This window comes from Panthera onca, chromosome D1, assembly GCF_046562875.1.
Source record: "Panthera onca isolate mPanOnc1 chromosome D1, mPanOnc1 haplotype 2, whole genome shotgun sequence".
Classification (NCBI taxonomy): Eukaryota; Metazoa; Chordata; class Mammalia; order Carnivora; family Felidae; genus Panthera; species Panthera onca.
Window position 1 is genome coordinate 68,443,087 of NC_138348.1, and position 27,625 is coordinate 68,470,711.

Sequence of the window (27,625 nt, forward strand, 5' to 3'; positions counted from 1 at the left end):
ACTTACGTGTACATCTCTCTCTGAAGTTGGAAAGAGCATAGGCTCTAGAGTCAGATAGACCTAGGTACAATGTGACCCTCTTGTGCAAGGTACTTAATTTCTCTGAACCTCAGGTTTCTCATCTGTAAAATGGACATCATATCTATCTCACTGGGTCATTGGGAAGATTAAAATTCATATTTAGGTGCCCAGAACAATAAGTATGCAATAATTACATCAACATTATAGTAATTTATACACATGTCAAATTCCTACTTCTAGATTCTTTTTAAAATGTTTTAATGTTTTTATTTTTGAAAGAGAGAGACAGACAGAGCATGAACAGGGGTCAGAAGGAAAGGTCAGAAGGGGAGGAGCAGAGATAGAGGGAGACACAGAATCTGAAGCAGTCTCCAGGCTCCAAGCTGTCAGCACAGAGCCCAACGTCGGGCTCGAACTCACAAACTGCAAGATCATGACCTGAGCTGAAGTTGGGCATTCAACCGACTGAGCCACCCAGGTGTCCCCCTACTTCTAGACTCTTTAATGGAAGGATGTATGTCCACTTCATTTTCGTAGCCACATAGTATCTTGCATGTAGCAGTGAAAAAACTTAAATACTGAGTAAGTCAACAAAGTGTTAGGAGCATCTCTGCAGTCTTCCTGTTCCATAGATACTAAGGATGGCCTCATTTTTTCTCCATTTTAAAGGAAACCAGTACACTGGTTCTCTTTCTGGTCATCAGTGTTAGCCTTTTAAGACAGCAACTTTGGCAACTTTGCAAGACCCACTCTCTTTAGTTAATGCCTCTAAACCACTATTCACCCCCAACTAACAATACTCAATGAGCATTGTTTTCACTAGCATAAGTTATATATTGTTATTCTAATGTCCTTGAATTCTAGCTCAGAAAACAACTGTTGTTCCAGAGCTAGTGGGACAGTGTTCACTTTTACTCCATCATGTTTAGGTATCTCAAGCTGGAGATTCTCCTTCATTCCTCAGTTAGGTATGTAACAGAATCACGTTCCTTTAAAGGTATTCCTTAAACCACTTTTGTGGAGGGGAAACTTGGCCCTTTATTTCTCAGCCTAGTTGGCAGCATCATGAAGGGGAAAGAACATGAGATTTAAAGTCATTTAATATCTGATTTGAAATCTAGTTACCTGCTTAATAGCTCGGTGACCATGAACATAGCACTTACCTGAGTCTGAGTTTCCTGTCTCTAAAATTGAGAATAACCACTGCCCATCTCCCTCACTGAATCACTACAGGGGGCCAATGATACCATATATGGAAAGACATTTTATCAACTGCAAAATGCTATACGATCATATTTATCCATTCACTGTCTAACACAGCATGAACTCTACCAGATACCCAGGAGACTAGATAAGAGGAAAGATGCATAGTACATTCTAGAAGAAATGAAGAATGCTTTCATATAGACACTTCACCTGCCCAGACAGTAGCATTTTAACTGTAGATGTCAAATAACCGCAGGCAAGCTCCCCTCACAGGAATCTTTTTTTTTTTTTTTTTCCAACGTTTTTTTATTTATTTTTGGGACAGAGAGAGACAGAGCATGAACGGGGGAGGGACAGAGAAAGAGGGAGACACAGAATCGGAAACAGGCTCCAGGCTCTGAGCCATCAGCCCAGAGCCTGACGCGGGGCTCGAACTCACGGACCGTGAGATCGTGACCTGGCTGAAGTCGGACGCTTAACCGACTGCGCCACCCAGGCGCCCCCCCTCACAGGAATCTTAAGGAACATCTGTCTTGACATCTATGAAGTGTTTGGAGGTGATATTACTGAATGAAAGGTGCTATTTAGTGTAACTATCATGTAATTAGCACCACCTCTGCCCAGGCATCATGCCAGACTCTTTACATATATGACATCCCTAAATCTTCAAAATCCAACAATCCTTCAAGGTACTTGCTGTAATCCCAAAGGACCTTAGCTGTGATTGACAATGTGTGTGAGACGACCAACCTCATCTAAGACAGCACTTAACATTAAAAACGACAGCAACTATCCTAATCCCAGTTTAGTTTTCCCCAACCCTAGTCCCTTTATTTATTTTCCAGGACAGCCTACTCAGACCCAGTACAATGCCTCACAAAAGGGTAAAAGCTCTAATGAGCAAATCTCATGAAAAATTCAGCTGGTCTTTTGGAGAAAAACAGCTGGAGCTGACCTTAGGAATTCCACTAATTCCCCCTACCACACAGCCTAAAAATAGCCAAAGAGCATTTCTAGCTAGTGATGGCCTTTCCTTTAAAGGACATAATATGCAAAAAGGCATGCTGGGGTCATTAGCCCAAACCATGCAGTCCCCATGATAAATCCTTGGCCAAACGTTCCTATGAGAATCTGCTTCACAAGGTCAACATTGAAATTTCATTGCGAAGGCTCCCTCTGCCCTACTCCCCAGGCACCACTGAGTCTGTTTAAAGATGAACACTATCAGCCACTAACTACCTCTGTGGCCATGAGTAAGACACTCCCCCTTCCTTGGCATCAGTTTCCTATTTTGTGAAATCAAATGGTAGACTGATCTCTAAGGTCTTCTCCTAGCATAAGACCTGGGCCCCTTCAGTGTTACATGGGCCCCTACAGATCTGCCCCCTACTTCCTCTCCATTTTCCCCTACCCCATGCCTTGATGTTCCTTAAATTTACCTCTGATGCTTCCATGTCTTCAGACAATAATGCTCTTTCCCAGCTTCATAAACTCCTACTCATCTTTCAAGTCAGAGTCCAGTGTCAGCTTCTGGGGGAAAGTGAGTCTAGCTCCTTCTTCAGAAGCTGGGTTAGTATCTTGGCCTCTGTGGTCTTGCTGAACTCTGCATGATATAGCAATTGTCTGTTTATTTATCTAGCTCCCTTATAAGACTAAGTGCCTCTGGAAAATAGACATTCTATGTCCATCTCCTCCATATTCCCACTATCCAACCCTGTGCCAGCCATTCGATGTTTGTGGATTCTGTACCAAATTCCACCAAAGTACCACATGGTTTTACAGTGTTATTCCAAAAGACCAGAAATTGTGTTTTTTTTCTTTTTACTGTATCACATTCTATTTTTATTTTATTTAAATCCAAGATAGTTAACATATAATTTAATAATGATTTCAGGAGTAGAATTTAGTATTTCATCACTTACATAGAACACCCAGTGCTCATCCCAACAAATGCCCTCCTTAATGCCCATCACCCATTTAGCCCATCCCCCCACCCAACACCCCTCCAAACCCTAAGTTTGTTCTCTATATTTAAGAGTTTCTTATGGTTTGCCTCCTCCTCTATCTTATTTTCAGAAACTGGGTTTTTTAAAGTATTGTTTTCTCTATTCAAAAAGCAAGAAAATAAACTATTACCAAACCTTTGCCTTATTAGGAAAAAATATATACAGCTGTTTGGAATTGTAACATAATCTTTGCAGAGCTTAAAAATATACATTACATTTTCCCTGAGAAACCTCTCTTTTAACCAGCTGAACCACATTTTTTTTAAAGGAGATTCAAATTTAGAAATGATGTGCAACTTGGTGGGTTTTGGTTTTGGTGGTTTTTTTTTTTTTTTTTTTTTTTTTTTTTTTTTTTTTTTTGTACCAAGAGGAAGGAAAATTTCCAAAAGGGATATATTATATACTAATCTTTCCGAAAATTCTCAGCCAAACCCTGGAAAATCAGATGAAAAGCAGCAAGAAAGAATGTGATCTTGTATAGAAAAGTAAAATGTCTTATTAACTACTAATAACATTAAAAGGCATGCATATGTGCCTGTATTATAGAAGATTTAAAAACTAAGTTAATACTATTAAGAGGTAGGAGTTGGGCTTGATGGAAGAGTAGAAGAAATAGACATTTTATCTTCCTTCAATACCTCCTTCCATCTTTATACACATGATATGTACAGCATAAGGAAACCAGCAAAGTAGGCGACTTTACCTGTGTTTTCCAGACGAGGAAAGTGAATTTCATGGAGGTTAAGGGATCTGCCTGTACCCATATTGCCTGTAAGCCACACAGGGATTTGAACCCAGGTCTGCCAAGTTTGAGTTATGTCCAACACACAGGAAGAGCTCTGGTAAAGGTGAAGAAAGGAAGGGCAAGGGCCCTGAGAAGGAGCCCAAGGATGCAAAGAAGAGCTGAGGTTTCCCTCAAACCCCGGTACACACAAAGCACTGAGCTTTGCAGTACACAATGCTGTTAACCTTGTTGTGTAAAGCAACCAGTTACAAAGGGACTTTTTATTCTTTATGTGATCCCAATTTAGCAGCACATATAGAGAGCAGGCAGGGAGTGTGATGTGGCAGCACCAGCAAATCTATTTTCCTAAAGCCTCATGAACAACGCAAAGTTTTGTACTGATCAGGGAAAGAGCTTTACAGTATTAGCCAAAGACAAAAGATGATACACTTTGTTAACTGAGGTCAGCCTGTGTCCTGCCTGGAGGAGCAGCCAAAGACAAGGGTTCTGGTCCCTGTTCTGCCACAAATGACTGAAACCCTTTGGTGTCTCTCACCTCTCTGAGGGCCCTCACCTGTAAAATGAGGCATGTGCTCTCTGATCACTCAGATATCTTCCAATTGTATAATTTTTTTCCTCATGGGCATAAAAGCAAACAGCCAGAAGGAATTTCAACACCACTACCAAGCTAGCTGAAGGAGAAGGAGATGCAGAGGAAACTGACTGGAGGAAAAAAAGTGATTCTGCTGCCCAGTGCAAATGCCTTTTAAAAACTAAACATTTTCGGGCCACCTGGGTGGCTCAGTTGGCTAAGGGTCTGACTTTGGCTCAGGTCATGATCTTGCAGTTCATGAGTTCAAGCCCCACATCAGGCTCTGTGCTGATAGCTTGGAACCTGCAGCCTGCTTCTGATTCTGTGTCTCCCTCTCTCTCTGCTCCTCCCCTGCTCATGCTCTATCTCTCTCAAAAATAAACAAACATTAACAAAAAATTTTTTTAAAGAAACTAAACATTTAAAAATAAGATAGAGCTATACTGAGGGAGAGGATGTTAATTAGGAAAATAAGATACAAAAACTGACAGAAGTCCTCCATCACTTCTTCCTGTCCCTCCCTCTTTCCTTCCTTTCTCACTGAAAGTGTCCCCTGCTTGGGACTAGGCTAGGTACCACCAACACAACTGTTAGGTAGTTAAGACCTGGTTCGTGCTGTCAAGAAGATTTTGGCTCACAGCAATAACAACAGCTCCCATTTGTACCATATTGGGAGTTTACACTATACTCTGGCATACACACTCTTCACAACAACCTTGGCAGTGAGGGAGGGCAGGTGGGAGTAAGCATCATCATAATCCTCCTTTTATTGATGTGAAAACTGAGGTTCAGCAAGGTCAAGTGGTTTGTCCAATGTCACATAGCTGCTAAGTGACAGACCTTGGAAGAGAATACATTTGCAAAAGGGGAAAATGACTACAGACAAAGGGGGCATACTTCAGCATCAATTATGTGAGAAGTGGGGAGGTGAAGAGATCAGAACAAGGACTGGGAAGAAGTGAGACTTGAGATGACCTTTGAACATGAAGTAAGATTTAGACAATTCACACCCTACACACACTGAATTCAATGCAGAAGACAGCACAGTACTACTTTAGAGGGTGGAGTGCAGAAAAACCTAAGGATGTCTATACTTAAACACACACAGAAGCACACTGTCTTTCATTTAAGAAGTGGTCATTCTTTAGCCGTCATCAGTAATCAGCATGTGTGTGCTCTGAGTATTTTCCCCAGCAGCAGAAATGTGTGGCTCTGAGCCTTTTCCTTTGGCACTCACAGTGGGTATCAGGGAGAGGGTCACATGATGTTAGGGATATGTGATCTGTACCCACTGAGCTAGGGTGAAAATTCCTGACCTTGGCACTCTTGATCCTTACTGTAGCTACCTGAGCTAACTGGCCTTCTCAGTCAAGTATTCTTCTCTGTGGGTGTGACTAATCACATGGTTGTACAGCAAGCCTGCCTTCCCTGCATTCATTGCTCCCAAGGCTCAAGAATGTAATTAATGATCAACCTGGACCCATTCCTATGTGGGAAGGGAAGAAAGAAAATGTCTGGGAAAGATTTCAAGGTGATGATAGAGTCTCAAAATTACAGAAGTGCTTAATAAAGCAGGCCCAGGCTCTGTACATCATGCAGAAGGAGATGTAAGCCAAAAAAGCAGAACTGGGGAGACTTTGGAATCAGGCTGAAGGTGCTTGAGAGACAGGAGGAGGCCTTTGGCACAATGAAGGATGAGATTCAAGTTAAACTACAGACCTGTAGGTGGGGAATTCAGGTGACAGGAGTCCTAAGGTTTATTCTAGCAGAATTCCAGGTCTTGCTAGTGAGACTTCAGTCAGCCTCCAGAATTCTGGTTCCATTTTTTTTTCCTAATCAGGTTACATTTCAAACAATACCAATTTCATCAAGGGTTCTGAGATGAAATTCACAGGGTACAGGGTATAATGAGATTTATCAATCTTGTCTCACCCCCAGCCCCAAGTAACTGACAAGCATTAGGGATGAGGTGAAAGCAGGGACTATCTGATGACAGTACCCAGGAAGTGGTTTTGGAAGCTAGACTCAAAGCTGTAGGTGACTTTTTCCACCACAGGGAATTTAAACCTTCTCATCCATCACATCAGAACCCAGTACTATTTGCAGAATAAATACAATGGCCAAAATGAGCTACCAAGTTAGAGAGAAGAACCTTTTCCAGCATATTTCCAGCTTTTCTGGCATCTTGAGGGGCTCATCAGAAGGCAACAAAGCCTTCCATAGACATCCACTGATGGAGATTTGAAGACTTGTCCTTAAGCAAGTGCCTAACAATGACGAAGTGAAGCAGAACAAGATAGACACTCATGCACTCTATCTGTCTAAAGTACAGAAGATAGATGTATACACATATACATGCAGGGATATATGTAATATATGTAAATTCTTAGTTCCCAGTCATTTGCAACCAATTTATGAAATCCTGAGAACTTTTCACTCTACTGTTACATAGAGAAAGCTAAGCAGGGTGGTTGCTAACTGACTACAAAACCAGAATTCTGGTGCCCAAGTAATGGGCAAAATCAGGCACCCTCCCCCCTCAAAGATGTCCTAATAAGGCTGGTTTTTGTTCAGATATAGCTGTTTATTGGAAGGAGGTAGCAGGATTAGATGCAAAGTCACTGCTATTGCTGTTGTTTCTATTCAGATTCACCATGCTGGAAGGCTTCCAGAACCATCACACCAAATCCTCAGTCCCACACTGTAAGGAAGGTGCAACTATCACTCCTTACTGTACAGAAGATGAACTGGGCTCAGAGAAGTGGAGTAACTTTACCCTGTCTGTCTTAAATACTATGTCATATTTGTGTATATGTGTATACTAAAGATATCAATTACAAACTGAGATAACAGAATTTGAAGTTTTCATTTCAAAAATTAAAAACAGATGGGTCAGGTAATATTTGTGCAATCTCATTATTCTTTCCTTTTTTTTTTTTTTTTGCCCTAGCAGAGGTAAATCTTAAATAGTCAAGCTATAATAGAAAACTGAAAATATTTAGGTAAAACACTTTATCCATAACTTTGATTTCAGAAGAAGATAAAGACTCATGAATTTTTAATCAACAAAGGTTGACTAGTAAAAACCACCTAAAACATGCCATGTGAGAGAGATTCACCAGGCGGCGCATCACACTGCAGAGAGGGGCTGTGATCATGGAAAACCTGTGTTGGGGAAAAAAAACATCCTGGGACTCAGGCAAGGTCAATTTTACTCCCAGTTCAGTTTCTCCCTAGCTATGTGATGTTGGGCAAATCACTTGACCTTCAAGAGCTTTGTTCTCCTTAAGGACCCCTGCCAGCAATAAAACACTTATATTCATATTGGTGAAAGAGAAAAATTCAGGCCACAGCAAAATTTGGTTACAGTGGACCATGTCCATTTGGCTACAGGGAATGGCCCTGTAATTCATGAGTGCTACTTTCATTTCACCTCAAAGCCTGGATAATTCCATCCCAACCTTGCTGGACCAAGTTAACATAGTCCCTCCTTCAGTAGTGCTCACGCTCCTCTAAATCGTGTGATATTTTACAACCAAATTAAGTATCCCTCATTCCTGACAGTAAACAGCAAACTTGGAGTAATTATTTATTATTAATCACAGCAATATCAAAGGTTTACATAGCACTTATTATATATGCTAAGCACTGTTCTAAGTGCTTTATATCATTAACTCAGTGATTTCTCAAAACAACATGACAAGCATTTTATAGCTAAGGAAATAGGCTTAGGAGAAATGAAGTAATTAATAAGTGGCAGTGCAGAACTCTACAAAGACATCCAACTCGAGGGTCCACACTCTGGACTTCCACACCACCCTGCCTCTCTTGGACAGTGGTGTCACAAAGCACAGAGTCATTCTCCACATGGCCTCAATGTTAGCTTTTTAAGTCTCTGGCTCTTCCTACTTCTTTTTCTCTAACCCTCCCAGACTCTCTGGCTTGGCCCATTTTCTAATATCTGGCAGATTCAGCCCACAGATTTCTTCAGAACAAACAGCCCAAGTTGATGAGGCCCCAGGAGCTTCCAGCCTCCTGATGGGTGCTATTCAGCCAAAAGAGACATGTGTCCCTGGGCAAACTTCTTAGTATGGCCTGAGACAATGTCCTACAACCAACCCTCACAGAGTAACTGAAATTCATCTTTCTTAAGCCCAGGGAGAACTCTGACCCAGCCAGAGGAGAAAAGAAACATTTCCCCAAGAAAAGCATTTGGTGGACTCAGATAAATTGAGTTTAAGCTTTTGTAAAAGTTTAATGGCATAGATGGTGCAACACAATGGTCTGAAAATAGAGCTTGGGCTTTTATGAGCTGCTTAACCACTGAACTTGAGATTCCTTATGCCTTATTCTTCCATTAGGAAGGCCAAAGCCACTAAGAGGAAAAAGAGTGTGGTGAACCTCACGAAAGTATTGAAAAAAGGAATAAGTAAATCAACTTATGAAGAAATGTGAAGAAAGAATCTTCTCTAAAAATATGATATTCTCTGCCTTGCTAATTCTTTTTTCATCTTACATACAAGAGAAGAGGGAAAAAAGTGGAAGAAAAACTAATCAGCCTGCGATGATTTTCACTTCTAATTCTGGGCCCATAATTACATTATTCTTCCAAAATAATGGCTTTCAAATGCCATTGTTATCTACAAGTGAAACAAATGATATCATCATGGGACTTAACTCTATTGCATGTTAATTTTATTAAATTTATGCATATCAGAAGCCTACAAAATTATCAGACTTCAACATTCATTTAAAAAAAAAAGAATTATACCAAAAAAAAAAAAAAAAACATCATCTTAACTCTTAGTTTTAATTTATTTTTACAATCCCACAGAGCAGGTAAGGAAGACAATGTTTCCATCCCTAGATTTATAAACTAGTTTCCATCAGCCCTGGGAATGACAAGTTATTCCCACCACAGCCTCCTGCCAGCTGCAACATGCAACATTTGCATGTATTTAACGTAGTACCTTCTTATTTGCTTGTTACTACTTATTTGAACCAATCAGTCAGAAGTCAAGGTACATTGGGAAGAAGCGGGAGGTGAAAAAAGGGCCATTTAGGCCAAGAGAAATCCCACACCCACGCCACAATGAAGTCACTGTCTAGTCCCCTGACACAGTGGAAAGCACAAGTGCCCCTGAAAGCTGGAAGACAAAACATCAAGCAGGTCTACTCTGTGGGACTCAGTTTCACCTGAGGATAGAGGTTTCTTGTAATTCTAAACAAAATGAAAGAAAACAAAATACATTTACTAAATGTAAGAGTCGACAGAATAGAGTTTCAGTATGAGCTCAAGCAAACAACACAGCCTATTTGAGAGCAACTAGAAATAAAAACCTTCTTTGAGGATGGAAAACAGAAGGAAAAGTGGGATTTCATTTCTTCCCTAGGCATTATCTGGCAAATGTTGAATATCTTCCTAGGAGTAAAAATGTGTGTGAGCAGGGGAGAGGGACAGAGGGAGAGAGAGAATCTCCAGCAGGCTCCATGCTCAGCACAGAGCATGACACAGGACTTGATCCCATGACCCTGGGCATGACCTGAGCCCAAATCAAGAGTTGGAAGCTGGGGGTGCTTGGCTGGGGGTGTCTGTTTAGCATCTGACTCTTGATTTTGGTTCAGATCATGAGTTCAAGCCCAGAGTAGGGCTCTGCACTGTCAGCATGGAGCCTGCTTGGGATTCTCTCTTTCTGCTCCTCCCCTGTGCGCACGCGCTCTCTCTCTCTCTCTCTCTCTCTCTCTCTCTCTCTCTCTCACACACACACACACACACACAATAAATAAATAAACTTTTAAAAAATGGTTTAAAATAGTGTTGGACGCTTAACTGACTGAACCACCCAGGTGACTCCCTTGTCTTTTTATAAAAGGAAAAGCAGATCTTTAAACTATTTTTGCAAAAACTTCTTTTATTCTTCTGTTTCCAAAACAATACAAAAGAATGATTTTTAAGATTTTAAATGAGATTTTTCATCATTATGAAAAGTTACAAAAAGTCTGAATTGGTTCAGGAGAATTAAAGAGAGTACGATGTTTAAATTTTAATTTGTGAGGTCTATCAGAGGCTTAAATGAGGTCCAGACTTCTAGTTTTTCTCCAAAGAGGTCATATACTAAGAGCTGTAGGCCACTGAAGTCCAAAAGCCAAAGGTAATTTTCATTTATCTATTTCTTAGAAGAAAATAAGTAGTACAATGCCTAGCTCAAAAAATAGCTGTTGAATAAGTGCTAAATGAAGAAATAAAATAGCCCCAAATAAGGCCTACCATTGTACCCAACTAAACTACATAAATAGCAAGAAAAAAATCCTGTTCATATCAGCTTGGTTTGTAATAGCCAGAAATCAGAAATAACCCTGATGCCCTTAAACAGGTGAATAGTTAAACTGTGGTATATCCATATTATGGGATACCACTAAGTGGTTAAAAGGAACAAATTACAGCTACATACAACAACTTGGGTGAATCTCAAGGAAATTAAGCCAATCCCCAAAGATTATACACTGTATTGTTCCATCTGTTCTTGAAATGGCAAAATTATAGAAATGGAGAACAGGAGCACCTGGACAGCTCAGTTGGTAAAGCACCCAACTCTTGTTTTCAGCTTAGGTCACCATCTCACGATTTGCGAGTTCAAGCCCTGCATTAGACTCCACATTGGCACTGTGAAGCCTGCTTGGGATTCTGTCTCTCTTTTCCTCTCTCTGCCCTTCTTGCATGCTCTCTCTCTCTCAAAATAAATAAAAAACATAAAAAATATTGTTAAAAATATTAGAAATGGCGAACAGATTAGTGGTGGCCAGGGGTTAGGGATGAGGATAGGGGAGGTTATATGGTTATAAAAGAAGAATGGGAGCAATCCCTATGGGGATGGAACTGAGAAGTCTCTAGGTGATAGTGTTGGCTACCTGTGATAAAATTGCATAGAATTTAATTACATACGCGGGCACACGAACACACATGATATTGACGTCAATATCGTAGTGGTGATTACTGTACTATAGTTATACATGATGTTACTACCATTGAGGGCAACTGGGTTAAGGGTACACAGACCTCTCTATATTATCTCTTATAATAGCATGAGATTCTACGATTATCTCAAACTAAAAAGTTTAATTTGTTTTTTAATTTTTTTTCTTTTTTAACGTTTATTTATTTTTGAGACAGAGAGAGACAGAGCATGAACAGGGGAGGGGCAGAAAGAGGGGGAGACACAGAATCTGAAACAGGCTGCAGGTTCTGAGCAGTTAGCACAGAGCCCGACGCGGGGCTCAAACTCACGGACCATGAGATCATGACCTGAGCCGAAGTCGGACGCTTAACCGACCAAGCCGCCCAGGCGCCCCTAAAAAGTTTAATTTTAAAAAATTACCTTGAATCAATCTCTCCTCTGCCACCATCAGCACCACTAATTTGAGACTGTGTGTGTGTGTGTGTGTGTGTGTGTGTGTGTGTGTGTGTGTAGTTAACACATTAAACCTTTCCTAACCACCTACATAGATCTCTCCCACTTCTAAACTCACAATGTACCAGGGCACCTGGGTGGCTCAGTCAGTTAAACATCAAGTCTTGATTTCAGCTCAGGTAATGATCTCACAGTTTGAGTTCAAGACCCACATCGGTCTCTGCACTAACAGTATGGAGCCTGCTTAGGATTCTCTCTGTCCCTCTCTCTTTGCCCCTCCCCAACTCATGCTCCCTCCCTCCCTCTCTCTCAAAATAAATAAACTTAAAAAAGAAAATGAACTCACAATGCACCAATTGATTTAATCATACAATCAAATTCCTGTTCTTACATTAAGGACAACTATTTTAGGACTCTTCTCTCTTCACCTAGGGTAAAAGCACCTGAGATAGAGCCCATTTCTTAAACTTTTTTAATACTCTCTCAGTGCCTAGCACAATGCTGAGCCTAGAGTATAGACTGAATAAAGTGTTTTCAATTAATTAATTAATTTACTTATTTATTTTAAAGTAGGCTCCATGCTCAGCATGGAGCCCAACACAGAGCTTGAACTCACAACCCTGAGATCAAGACCTGAGCTGAGATCAAAAGTTGGATGCTTAACCTACTCAGCCGCCCAAGCACCCCTGAATAAAAGTGGTCTTAATAAACAAATAAGTGAATCAGGGCACCTGGGTGGCTCAGTCGGTTGGGTGTCCAACTTCAGCTCGGGCCTGATCTCGCAGTTTGTGAGTTCAAGCCCTGTGTCGGGCTCTGTGCTGACGGCTGGGAGCCTGGAGCCTGCTTCGGATTCTATGTCTCCCTCCCCTCCTCATGCTCTGTCTCTCTCTGTCTCTCAAAAATAAATAAACGTTAAGAAAAATTTAAAAAGTAAATAAATAAGTGAATAAAAGAATGTATGCATTTTCTACCGCCCACAGCAGGGCTGGATAAACCAGAAATTCACAATGCTTTTGCTCCAATTTTCAGAACTTCAGAGGTCAGCAACAGCTGTGCCCACTGCCTTACAGGCCTACTGCAAAATTAAAGGTCATCTGCAGCTGAGCCTACAGTAGCAGCAAGCACATACAGAGATTCAGTCAGACAGCTACACTGATCATTTGCTGTATGATCTTGTGGTAGTTAATTTCTCTGAACCTCAGTTTTCCCATTAGCAAAATGAAGAATAATACATATTTTTGCATGCAGCTTTGTAAATGAGACATGGTGTACATAAATACCCCAGCTCAATGCCACCTATGTAGAAGCTCAAGAAATGTTTATATCCTTCCACAGATACTTCCAGACACTGGTGTTAATTTCATAGTTCAAAATGGTAGCCAATTCTTAGTAAATTTATGCCTTTTTAAACAAATAAGCAGTGTTTCCTTCATGTAGCACCTTTCCTCTAAAGATCAGACTTTGCTTCCATTTACAATGGCAAAAGTAATATGGACAAAGTAAGTGGAGATAGAGGATGGAGTAAATGGGAAGAGGCCAGTTTGAGCGGAAGATGATCAGGGTATATATGGGTAGCTGTTAGGACAGTGTATTCCCAGTACCTTTTCTGGTAAATCACGACAGAAGGCTTGTTTTGGGCTGGCTCCCCTCCCCCATAGTTCCTTGCAGTGGTCCTGCCCAAAGGCAGCATAGGCAGTAGGGAAAGACACCCACAATGTCTACTGACCCCAAGAATGGTAGGCTGGTCGTCCTGAAGGGAAGCAGGACCCTATGGGAGGACCTATGTTTATCTTCTCTGCTACAGAAGTATTTGTTTTTAGGGTAAGTCTAATGCTTCCTTCTCAGGGCTGGGAGTGCCTTAGTCCATTCTTACACTGAGGGTGATAACTCTTCCCCTAAGTATGCAGCTGTCTGAAAACATATTTGCTATGGATGTGTCACTGGGTCATGAGGAGTTCTCTGAGAAATACTTCACACATGGGTGTCTCCATGACCAGGCAGTAGAGATATTTGCTGATACATGAGGCAGAGATGGACAAACACTGGATATGGTTCCAGGGTCCAGGTTTTAAAAGAATTTACTAACTCAGTTTGTCAGTCAACAGCATTTTGAGCCTTGACTATACACACCTGGTCTCTGGTAGAAGCTGAGTAGAATCATGCATGACTGTGACAGAAAAGGTGATTTTCCTTTATGGAACTCATATCTAATTCTGCATATTCACCCATGTTTGCTTTACTTATACCATAATGATTTGTGTGAGACAATAGCACATTTTATCAACACAAAAATCTTAAAAATAGAACATCATTCCAAGCATATTCTCTGTAACTAACAGAAACATAATATACAAAGAATATAAAAATATATATATAAAAGTATGCCCATCTTAAACAATGAAGTATGACATATCCCACAGATTTCAGAAAAGATGACTGCACCATTCAGAGGGATTATAAGGTTTTAAAGCTTTATAAGTTTTATTATTTTATTTATGTATACAATGAATAATACCCTTCCTACATAATTATTATCTACCAGACACGATACTAAGCCCTTCAAAGAATCATCTCATTTAACCTTTAGAATAAAAAATGATATACCTGACATTTTTCCTATTTTGCAGATGAGGAAACTTGAGCTTACAAAGACCAAGGATATCAAACCAGAATCATCTGATTCAGAACCACTATTCTTGATCACCACAATAAGCTACCTATTATATGCTTGCTTGTTTTAGAGAGAAGGCCAAGGTTATTATTGCTATTATTGAACTAAGAAAGTATACAGGATTGCTCCTTCAAACATATTTAGGTTGCACCTCACAAACTATCCATAAGCAAATATTTTGAACCATGGAAATGGCAATTTCACTCGGTTCAACCCAATGTAATATGAAGACACAGAATGACATATGCCTATCCCCAGCATAGCCCCTAACAGGACTTTGGACAAATCATTTAACATTTGTAGTCTTCACTTGCTTGACCACATAAAATGAAGAGGTTGAACTGAATGTGTCTTTAGTTTCTTTCAGCTCTATAATTACAAGGGAAGAAGGGGGGGAAGCACAGTAATTCATTCGTCCGACAATTCTTCATTAAGTGACTATTATCTGTCTAATAGTGTGCTTTCTCTTTCTTTCTAAATTCACTTGCATTGCCAGGACAGCCTCCCAGCAACTTCCTCTGATCCCTGGGTCCCACATGTTAGAGAGAAAGAACAGCTTGAAGATCCTCGCTAGTCTGCTAGTTAGGCGAACTGGGGTGTGCCCTATGGTGCTGGTAGCTCCTGCCCCAACACAATTCCACCATGGACGAGAAAACCAAGGGACCCAAAAATCACTAGGATAAAGAGATGAGGTATAGTGTGGAAGAAGAAATGGGACATGGGAACAAATGTGTATCTTCCAAGGCAAAGAACTCTCAGTAAATATTCTGGCTCACAGTGATTTCCAGAAAAATATTCCACTCCTTTCTGGACTTCACTTGCCCCTCTTCAAGAAGTCAGAAACACACACTTTTGATTAAGACAAAAACAAACAAACAAAAAACTCCAGAAAGGCTGTCAACTGCCTCCACTGCTCTGTGAGCTAGCTGATTCTGAACTATTCCAGAAGAGTGGGTTTGAGGGAGTTCTGTTGGTAGAGCTATCCAGCTTTGCTGCATAGGGCACTTAATAAGCACCTAGTCCCAACCTTTGCAATGACTGAGGATTGGGAGTAAAGGGTTACAGGAAACACCCACTGCAAGCCTGAAGACTGATTCAATACCTGGCTGTGCTCCTCTGCCTCAGTTTCCTCATCTGTAGAATAAAGACTAGGATAAATGACCTTGACACATCTTTCCTATTCTAAAGGTTGACCAGCCCTTTATCTATGTTTTTACCATCCAATCTGCCATCTGTTCCTTTTGCACTGTCCACTGTGGACACAGAAAACAACTGTTTTCCACCACGCCTACAATAGGTCTTCAAATACATACTTGAATACTCTCATGAGTGCCCACTTCATTTCCTCTCCTCTGGCCTAAATCAAAGTTCTGAATGAAGTGGGGCTAGCAAGATACTGAACCTAACTCATGTTGGGTCATGTGCCGGAACTTAAAGCTCATAAGGAAGAGAATACATGCAGCTAATAGCTGTTTGCTTTCTCAACTTCTTGCAACTGAAAAAGACCCATAACTCTCAACCTCATTCCCTGGGAGTTCTACCACCTGTTATAGGAATACAAAAGCTGCAAAAGAAGGGGATTAATAACATTGGCATGCTGACAGTCTAGCTAAGATCGACTGTTCACACAGTATGTAACAGTGAACTGTCTATAGGACAGATTACTATTATGTGATATATTTAGGTGTATACCCAGTAAGACAAAAAGGAAGCCAGATGAACAAGGTCAGATGAGGGATATAGTCTGCTTCAGGGAAAGCCTATTGTTCTGTAGATTGAACTCTTCGAATCACTGAAAAAGATATAACTTACCAGGGAAACCATGATACCAACCCAGCCTTTAGTGGGGAGTGGTTTTCAAATTAGGGGTGACCCTGGGCACTACCAATATAGCCCTCAAACCCACTCTTCTGGAATAGTTCAGAATCAACTGTCTCACAGAGCGGTGCAGGCAGCTGACAGCCAGCTGACCTTTGCCTTTCTGTATTCTATTCCAAGTCAGGGCTGTTCATTTCTCTTAACCTGCTGCTTAACTTTCTAGTCCATTTAGTGCAGACCATCTTTAAATGGGGCTACTTTGAAATGTGTCACTTTAAGTACCTTAAAGTCCCCAGAGGAATTTTTTTCCTCTTTAAATATTTTTTAGAAACAATAAACCAAAGAGTCAAAATGATTTCACAAGAAAAGTTATCATAAAAGCAAATTGTTTGTTGCTAAACTGCATCCCCACCACCACTCAGATTCTTAGTTTCAGAGTTTTATTACCTCTCCTCTTCATTATAAAATATAAATACTTATAAGGAAGGAGGTAATGTGAGAATTGTTATTAATCAATGTCTATGTTTTGGAGATGAGCCATTTTCTTTTGAGACTGAATTAAAAATCTCCAATAGACAGACATGGAAAAAAGTTTCAGCCACCTCAAATTTTGGTAACATCCCTGAAATGTAAACTGATTTATCCCTAACTAGTGTTTTATAAACTTGTCCTTAAAAAGGGAATGTTCTCAACACTTTCTGTCATGGAAATTGTTCCAACAGGCAAATAAATAGGCATTTCCATGGTTAAGGCCTCACAGCTGTCACATTACTTAGTTCTGCATAAATGAAAAATCCTAGTACCAAAAAAAGGCTGGAGAGTCTGTCGCTGGAAGCCAACAATTGTATTTTCACATTGTTTTAGTCAGTATGCTCCCTCAATGCAAATATAAACCCTGCAAAATATTTAATTAAAAATAACTATGTCGTCTAAAAAACAAGTCCAGCACAACTGGAAGCATGTCAAAATGAGAACTTAATGCTCTGCCATCTTTAATTGACGATGCCATATAATTCATTAGAGAAAAGGGCTCACAATTCCTCAATCCCCATGGTCCAATGACTCAAAAGTACAGATTTAAACTCTAAAGGGCAATAGAACAAGCAGTAAAACCTCCTACTTTCTCAAGGTCACAGAATAGACTGTCATAGCCCAAAACTCACAAGAATCCAAATTCCCAACTAGGCATCATGTATCTCCTTGAACTGGTTCCCTATTGAGGGACCTTGAGTTTAAGAAGTCTTCTCTGATTACATGGACTTGATTTCTACTATTTGCCTGATATTAGAGGAAAGAAAAAATCATTATATTATGGCAGGGGGGGTACAAGACTCAAACATGAATTCTCATTTCTTTCTGATAAAAATGTAAACAATTTTTTAAGATTTACATAGAAGTAAAAGAAAAGCAGAATTTCCAGAAACTGCTCCAGGAACTCATGGAAAATGGAGCCCTTCACCTGTACTTTCCTTTCAGTAAATAAAACCAAGAGATACCAAGAAATAAAATGCCTTTAAAAAGGCCTAGTTTCCCTCTAATGATTTTTGACAAGAGTGCCAAGATCATTCCATGGGAAAAGGACAGTCTTTTCAAAAATTGGCCCTAGGAAAACAACATATCCACATGCAAAAGAATAAAGTTGGGCCCTTACCTAACACCATATAAAAAATTAACTCAAAATGAATCAAAGGTCTAAATGTAAGATCTAAAACTAAAAAACTCTTAGAAGAAAATTCAGAGAAAAAAGCTTCATAACATTGGATTTAGCAATGATCTCTTGGCCATGACACGAAAGAACAGGCAACAAAAGAAAAAAATAGACTGGACTTCATAAAAATAAAAATTTTGTACATCAAAAGACACTATCAACAGAGTAAAAAGGCAACCCACAGAATGGGAGAAAATATTGAAAATCATATATCTGAGAAGGAATCAATATCCAGGATATGTAGATAACTCCTAAAATTCAAAAACAACAAACTCCAGTTCAAAGTGGGCAAAGGACTTGAAAAGACATTTCTCCAAAGAAGACATACAAATGGCCAATAAGCACATGAAAAGATACACAACATCACTAATCACTTGAGAAAGTTTAAATTAAAACTACAAGACACCACCTCACATCCATTTAACTGGCTACTATCAAAAAAAAAAAAAAAACAAACAAAAAAACCGCCAAGAAATAACAAAGTATTGGTTGATAAGGATGTAGAGAAACTGAAATCCTTGTTTACCATTGGTGGGAAACTAAAAGGGTAGAGGTGCTGAGAAGCACAGTACAGCCATTCCTCAGAAAATTAAAAACTGAATTACCCCATGATCCAGTAGTCCCATTTCTAAGTATATATCCAAAAGAACTGAAAGGAGGGTGTCAAAGATATATTTGTACCCACACTCATAACATTATTCACGATAGCTAACACATGAAAACTACCCAAGTGTCCACTGATGGATGAATGAACAAGCAGAATGTGGTATATCCATACAACTGAATATTGCTGAACCTTAAAAAGGAAGAAAATGCTGGTCTATGTTACAACATAGATGAACTTAAGGATATTATGCTAAGTGAAAAAAGTCAGTCACAAGAAGAGAAATACTTTATGATTCCACTTACATTACATACTTAGTCAAATCATAGAGCCAGAAAGCAGAATAGTGGTTGCCAGGGGCTAGGGATAGGAGAGAATAGGAAATTATTATTTACTGGATATAGAGTTTCAGTGAAAATGTAACTGAACAAAGGTGGGTTCACTCCTTGGTAAGTCACAGAAACCACACCAGGTCAGGTATTAACACAAAGAAAAAAACTTGGTTTGCAGCTAACTGTGACTCAGAGAGAGAGAGAGAGAGTAAGAGAGAAAGAATGGGTTAGGATGAATATTTAGATAGGGAAGCCTTGTCATTGTATGTAGAGGCAGGCAAATGATGGTACATGTGCCTTAAGGAAAACCTGTCTATACACATATTGTATGTTATATAAATGAGACTGAGGCTCCTTTGTGGGCAGAGATTTTAGTATTATAATGAGGTACAGGTAATTGCCTGCCATTCTAGGGGTCATGCCTCAGGAGTCAGGGGTTAAACTCAAAAGGTCTGTGTGGTCTGGGCAGAGGTCTTGTCAGGACAGTCGCCATCACCTGAGGGGTGGTGTCCAGGATCATTAGCCTAAGATAAAGGTAAGCTGGAAAGAAGAGCTTGGGGTTGGGAGCAAGGGGGTGGGGGAGGATGTAAGACAAAGGTTAGTGAGTACAAACAGGTGGGCAGTAAAGGTCAGGTCTTGGGGTCTAGCTGGTGACCTGGGGAGAGCTGGTGTCTGGAAATGGATGACGGTGATGGTTGCACAACCCTGTGAATGTGATGCCACTGTACACTTACGAAAGGTTACAATGATAAATTTTATGTGTATTTTACCAAAATTTAAAAAATGCAGGAAATGCCTGGGTTCCTATTTCCTTATATTACCCCTAAGGACAGGTTAAGTGGCCTGTTTCTTACTCACATTTAAGTTCCAGAATTACCACTTACTATGTGATCTTGGGCAAATGACTTAGCCTTTCTGTATTTCAGCTTCTTCTTTGGTAAAACATCTACTTAAAAATGTGATGTGAGGATTAGATGATTTTCCATGGGTAAAGCACTTAGTCTAGCACAGTAAACCCTACGTATTAGTTGTTATTACTATCACCACCACTCAATCTATTCTCCATAATCCAAATAAAATTTTACCCATCCAAGAAGAAACAATTTGCATTTCATTCTCTGAAAGATGATGGATGGCTTGGCCCCAGGTTCAGCACCTGATCTAAAAGTAATTGAATATTCTCTTCCTCATCCAGAACACACTAATGGGAATTAGGGTCCAAGTTACTGTGTTCTTTGGGCAACAAAAGAGTTAAGATACTTATGTCCAATTGCTTTCATCCAGCAAATGTTAACCAACCATGTACCTAGTGTATGCAGAGCATTGTACCAGGTGCTGAATTTATTTGCTCATGGTCAGTACTTTCCATGGCAGACTCTGGAACCCAAGTCCTTGTTTCCTTACTGAAGTGTGCTGGTCATCTGAAAGAAATGTTATATGAAAGCATTTCCCAGGATGAAATTAACAAGAATACAAGAGAGTACCCCAACTGTCCATTTCTATTTTCCTCCCTATAGTTTTATTAAAAAAAGAGGAAGAAGAAGAAGAAGAAGAAGAAGAAGAAGAAGAAGAAGAACAACAACAACAACAACAACAACAACAACCCTCCACTTATTTCAGATTTAATAAAGCAAACTGTTCTCAGATAAGTTTTGGCCCAAAATCTGTTAAGAAGGGAAAAGTCAGGCAAACTTGCTTTGAAATTGGCAAAACAACAGAGCAGACCATCCCCTCTTTCCCGGGGAAGGCACGTGAAAAGAATCAGAAAGGCCACTAACTGCCATGCATGGAGACCCACCAGGACTGGGAAAGGTGCACTGACATACAGAGCATGCACACGAAAGCTACCCTCACCAAAGAAATCTTCTCTAAAACTTCCAGTCGGGAAGCTAACTAACACTTCTCAAAACTTAACATTTACGGAGGTAAGATTTAGATAAGATTTAGTCACTTGTGAAAGAGCTGATATGTGTTCAGGCAGGACAGAGGTAAACAAAACAAAAAGCACTGCTTTGGGAGTAAGACCTGGGCTTGAACTCCAGGGTTACCACTTCTCAGCTCTGTGACTCTGGGAAAATATTAACTTCTCTGTTTCATTTCCTTATCTATATTATATGGCCTAAAATTCCTGCCTTTGAGGGTCTTTGTGAGGATTAAAGGAAATGATTCATACCACACACCTAGCTGATGTCTGACACAATGGAAACTCAGCATGATGGATGCTCTGTCCACTTTTTATTTTCAGGCAGGAAAAATGGCCCAAGGAACTCAACTCTTGATATGGAAGAATAATGACAATGGATCCCAGGCAAATATTGTCCTTAATTTTTCTAAGAGCCTAGCCCTGATAACTGGTATTTTTAGAACTCTTGACAGTACATGAGATGCTATAAAAAAAAATCCAACCAAATCTTCCCCAATAGCTCTTTCTCACCCAAATTTTATAGTTGGCAATCAAGAAGACTTCAGCTTTATTCTGCAGAGCACCATATACATTCACAAGGCCCTGTACATATAGTCTTAAGAATTGGGCTCCTCCTCCTATGTAAAAACCAATAATCTCTCTGAGTCTTTCATGTCTCTGAAGTCTTGGTTTAAAAAAAAAAAAGGATTGGCTCTGCATTTGTGGCATTTCATAGAGTTGGGGGATCCCCAAGACCAGCCCTAGGTTTTGATATTTTACTAGGAGGACTCATAAGGCTGTGGTCATACTCACAGCTATGATTTATTACTCTGAAAGGATACAAGGCATAACCAGCAAAGAAAAAAGGTAGGTGGAATGAAGTCTGGGAAAAACCAAGCATAAGCTTCAAAGAGTCCTCTCCCGAAGAGTTACCCAAGACACACAAGTTCTGACAACATGTGTGAAATGTTACCAACCAGGGAAGTTCATTAGAGATTCGATGCCCAGGATTTTTATTAGAGACTGGTCGGGTAGACACCCCCTGCCTAGCATGGAACCAAATTCCAGACTCCTGGATGGAAAGCAGGTGCTCAGCATACACAGTGCTATTTGCGCAAACTATTTAGGTACCGTGAGCTGCTCTCAATTTAGAGTGCTGCCAATCCTTCTGAAATCCAAGTTCCCAGACACCAGTAAAGGACCAGCTTTGCAAGCAGGGCTTTCTAGGGATAAGCAGTCTCAGCCTTGCTTTATGAATTCTTTCCTGTACACAACAGAACAAATACCCAAAAATCTAATTAATACCTGCCCACTGACCACTAAATTTTCAGAGCCAATTGATGTATTAAAATTCTAAAACAAAGAAAACAAACAAACAAACCTTAGTCGGGGCACCTGGGTGGCTCAGTCAGTTGAGCATCCAACTTCAGCTCAGGTCATGATCTCACAGTTAATGGGTTCGAGCCCCATGTCAGGCTTTGCTCTGACGGCATGAAGCCTGCTTTGGATTCTCTTTCTCTCTCTGCCCCTCCTCCACTCACTGTCTCTCTTTCTCTCTCTCAAAAATAAACAAACATTAAAAATAATTTCTTAAAAAACACAGTGAATATAATTCAGTGCTTCAAAATATATTCATTCAGCACATTTGTACTGTGTCAGCCTGCTGTGCTGTGGCATTAAGGAAATAACAAGACCCTTAGTCCCTGCCCTTTAAGAACTTTCAGACCAATACGGAAGATAAGAAGAGTACATAAAGAGAGATAATACAAGTTGGTATGCAATGCTGGCCATAAAATAGGTATAAATTGGCCCAGGTAGAGAAAGGGGAGCAAACTTCCTGCTCTGATGAACCAGGAAGATTCTGGTGAGAATCACCAGAGCTGCAGTTTTAAGGACAGGTAGGATTTGAGAGTAAGTGACCGGCCAAGAAGAGCTCAAGGAGGGGAATAAAACTATCACTCCAGGCACAGGAAGCTACATGAACAAAGCACAGAGCCTGATACAAGGAAAGGAGAATATGATTTGAATAGAAGACAGGGTTCAGGGAAGGAGGTAATAGAAGATAAGAATTAAAAACAGAGGCTAGTATCACATCAGTGAAAGTCTCAAATGTCAGACTGAGATTGTCCTTTATGCAGTGGGTGATGGGAAGCGTGTGTGTGTGTGTGTGTGTGTGTGTGTGTGTGTTTACTTTTTAGAGCATGCTACTTTAGCATGAATGAAGGAGAGGAGTGACCATAAGCCAAATGGCCAGGACTTTCTCAGTCAACTTCACAAGAGCCAAAGAAGGCTGGCAGTAGCAGAGGAGGTGAAATATAAGTATCATTTGGGAAGAACATTGGAAAGGAAGGAGTAACAATGTTCCTCAGGAAATGCATGAATCTAACAAGACTCAAAGTTCTTAAACAGAGTTAATTGGGGGATTCATGCACCAAACCAAGAATGCCTAGGAAGGCAGGCAGGTTAAAGGTAAAAACTGATAGCATGGTAGAAAATTCAGTAGACATGTCTAGAACTCTGATGGAGATGAGGAACAAGTGCTCAGGAGAGAGGCCATGGTTGGAACTATAAACATGGCAGTTACCAACTTAGAGACTCAACTGATTGCTGAACTCAGCAAGGGAAAGAATGCAGTGAAAAATCAGAGAGAAAAAAGCAGATGACATTGTACTTGTCAAGTGAAAAGATAAAGACCAGTCACGTTGGAAAAACAAAACAGCAGGGTGTCACAAAGCTAGGGAAAGAATTTTAGGAAAGAGGGAGCTGTCAACCTAGTTAGCTACTGCAAGGAGTTGAGGCAGAGTGGTGCAGAGAAAAGGGGAATAGGCTTGGTAACTGATATGTCACTTATGACCTTTGCCAATCAAAGACAGGGTGGGACAGAAAACCATCCACAGGAAACTGTGTGAGCCAAGGCCTCTTGTCACTATGGGGAAAAAAAGGTGAGATGAAGTTCTAGAGGCTAGGGAGAGTAGTATAAAAGATAAAGAAAGTAGTATAAAGAGGGGACCCATCCTTTAATGGGTCTCCCAAAAGGAGAGATGGTTGTAGAGACATGGTGTCTGGACAACAATGACACTGACTGAGGTGCTAGGAATGGCAGCCTGCTCCTTCTCTTTCAGGGGACAGAAATGGGGAGAAGCTCAGGGACAATCAAAGGTGTTCTTCACATTCCAAAAGGATAGTGATGATTGTGCAAAACAGCCGGCTTCCTCAGCCAGCCATGGTGGATAATGGCAGAATGAAGGAGGAAACGAAGGTCCTTCCAATGGAACACTGGTTTGAAAATAGTGGAGTCCCCATTTTCAGTAACAGATGTGTGAACAGAAGAACCTGTCAGAGGCAAATGGTTCGATTCCCTCCAGAATTAACTATTTGCAGGACACTTGAGGGAAAGTGATCCTCCCACTCTTAGAAGCTTACCAGCCAGGTGTCCACCAACAAGCACAATATTTTTTCCCCAGACACACAGACCCACTGTAACAGGCATTTTGGAAAAGCCAAATACTATACATGGCAAGTGCACAGCTATGCATTCCTTTGCCTTCAGCCTACAGAACTTGGCTCTTGAGCTTGCCACAGAGTTAGCACTATAAACACATACATACACACACACGGAGAAGTTATCTTTAGACAGACTACTTCAGTTCAAATCCTAACTCCACCACTTATTAGCTTTATGATCTGAGACATCACTTAATCTCTGTGTTTTCTCATCTGTGAAATGGCCTTAATAATAGAATGGATAAAGAAGATGTGGCTTATATACACAGTGGAATACTACTTGGCAATGAGAAAGAATGAAATCATGCCATCTGCAGCAATGTGGATGGAACTGGAAGGTATTTTGCTGAGTGAAATAAGTTATCCAGAGGACAGACATCATATGTTTTCACTCATATGTGGAACTTGATAAACGTAAATTTAACAAAAGACCATGGGGGGAGGGAAGGGGAAAAAAATAGTTACAAACAGAGAGGGAGAGGGGCAAACCATAAGAGACTCTTAAATACAGAGAACAAACTGAGGTTGCGTGGGGGGGTGGGGGAGAGGGGAAAATGGGTGATGGGGATTGAGGAGGGCACTTGTCGGGATGAGCACTGAGTGTTGTATGCAAGCAATGAACCATGGGAATCTACCCCAAAAACCAAGAGCACACTTTACACCAATTTGTTAGCCAATTTGACAATAAAATATATTTTAAAAAATAATAAACCATTTCAAGTTTAGGTTTAAAAAAAATAATAGTATCTACCTAATAAAGTTGTAGTAAGGGTTAAGTGAGCTAATCTGTGTAAGTGTTCAATAATTTTTCACTATTCTCTTATTTGAGTCTCAGTATTATTCCAAGAGGTAAAGCCAGGTAATCATTATCATCTCCATTATTACTAATAAGGAAACTGAGGCCCAGAGAGGAAATACTTGACCAATCATCACACAGAACAGGACACAAGGCAGGATCTTTAAAAAGTCCAGTCTCGGATACACAGAGTTCTCCATGATTGGCCCACTGCCTACCTCTCTCTGGCCCCAGATCCTGCCAGTCCTGCTTTGAACATGAAATTGTGTGATGAGCAATTTCCCTATTCATCCCTCAGTCTCTTCTCAAGAGCTCCCTCTTCCAGAAAGCCCTTGGCACTTGATCCCCCTTCCCCTCACTACCCGACTTCCTTCCCCTGTGCTCACATCTTACTCTTAACATCATACTGCACAGTGATCACAGAGGTCTGCTTTTCTCACTGAATTCTTTTTTTTTTTTAATTTGAGAGAGAGATAGAGAGAGAGAAAGAAAGCAAGGGAGGGGCAGAGGGAGAGAGAATCTTAAGCAGGCTCCATGCTCCAAGCCCCAACATGGGGCTTGATCCCACAAGTCTGGAATCATGACCTGAGCCAGAAATCAAGATTCAGCTGCTTAACCAACTAAGCCAACCAGACACCCCTTCTCCACTGAATTCTGAGCCAAAACAGTTTCTGGCACATAATAAACACACGGTAAGTGTTTATTGAATGAACTTCCCCTTTTATCAACATATGTTCACTATTTAATAACAGTTTTAAAAAAAGGAAAAATAAAAATCAACCAATCAGAGTGTATTTAAATATTAAACTAAACTTAAAACACTTGGTCACTGTAACTCAAAATAGTGAAACACACACATACACCCTTCAGAGACCCGACCACTCCCACCCACAGTTCATCAGCCCTTGTGCCTTTGGTCTCAAGAGACCAAAGCTAGATCTATCAAAGGACTCAGCCCAGGTTTGATTAACCCAGTGAGAAGGAACTGGAGCTCAGCACATAGAGAAAGACAGGTTCAAAGATCTCATACTCTAAACCTCCAAGATGAGAAGCCTTTAGGAGTTTTAGGTGTACATAATCCTCCCTGCACACCACATGTCAGCCCAAGACTTGATTTCAGTTCCCGAATACTCAGAGAGTGATCCTGGGGAAAGGCTATCAGAGAAGGAGAAAGCATCCACTCTACCTTCACTTCCTCACACGCCAAGCAAACACTGGTGCTCAGTTGTCCCCAGCAGAATCTCGTAAGTGGAACCACATCTCCTCACACCTTCAGTTCCCAGCCACCACCCAGTTCACGTGAGAAAGCAAGTGTCTTCTTTACATCTAGGTACCTCTAGTAACCAAGGCAAATCTCTCTGGAGGCTTTCCCTGAGGAACTCTGGATATGTATCTAGTTTTCCCCCTGGTCTGGATAAAGCAGACAGCACTCAGGAAAACATAAACACAGACCTAGAAACACAAAAACACATGTGAGTGTACTTGTGTTTGACTCTGACTACTTAAGGAAAAACGTCACCCAGTTTCTTGCAATTTGCCCATAAATGATAGTTTTGTGGCCCAGGCCTCCCTGATCCTCCTCTGAGGAAATTCAGGGACTGCTAACCACAGCAGCACATGCCGAGCACAAGAAATTCAACAAATCACCACCCAAATTCTGCACACATTGGGTGTCAACTACTCCCAGGATCTTAAACTCAGTGCTGGAGATATATATGTATAACATCTTAACATCTTTCTGGATCTAAGCCTCAATGATTTGCCAAAAGCATACCTTGTCCTTTACTGAAAAATGGTAAATATGCTTAGCTCCAAAGCAGGGCATATTCATCTTTTTGGAACAATATGGCTCCACGTGGTCCAGTCCACAAATTAGTATATGAAGTCTCCATTTTCCTATACACATGTACCTTCACGTAGAAGTCTTGAGTTTGATAGCAGCACCATCTCTCCAAGTACTTTTTACAAAAAAGTTTCAAAACATACTATTTTATGTTACCCGTAAGTCCTAAGAAGTATGTCTTCAAACAAATCCATATTCCATAACTTGAGCAGCGTTAACAACTTCCATAATTTAGGCTGTTTGTCCTAAAGAGAAACCCAGCTATTTCGCTCACAATATTGAGAAACTTCCATTAGTTCCTTGTAGCCTCCAAGGTAAATGGCAAGTTTTGGTGTGGGGCTTGAAACCGCAAGCTGTGAGATCATGACCTGAGCCAAAGTCAGATGTTCAACTGACTGAGCCACCCAGGCACCCCAGTAAAGGGCAACTTTTTAGCCTGGTTTCGCCATTGGGCTTCAGCCCACCACATTAGCACCTCCAGCCACAAC

General features: G+C 40.5%; 1 protein-coding gene across 1 annotated transcript in view; it reads right to left on the bottom strand.

Annotated features, from left to right (window-relative positions):
* Positions 1-22,755, bottom strand: part of SYTL2 (synaptotagmin like 2) — a 99,961-nt gene extending 77,206 nt beyond the window's left edge. The window contains exon 1 of the mRNA XM_081790340.1: positions 22,376-22,755. The gene's annotated coding sequence lies outside the window, so the exon portion shown is untranslated. The remainder of the gene's footprint in view (positions 1-22,375) is intronic.
* Between the last annotated feature and the right edge of the window lie 4,870 nt (positions 22,756-27,625).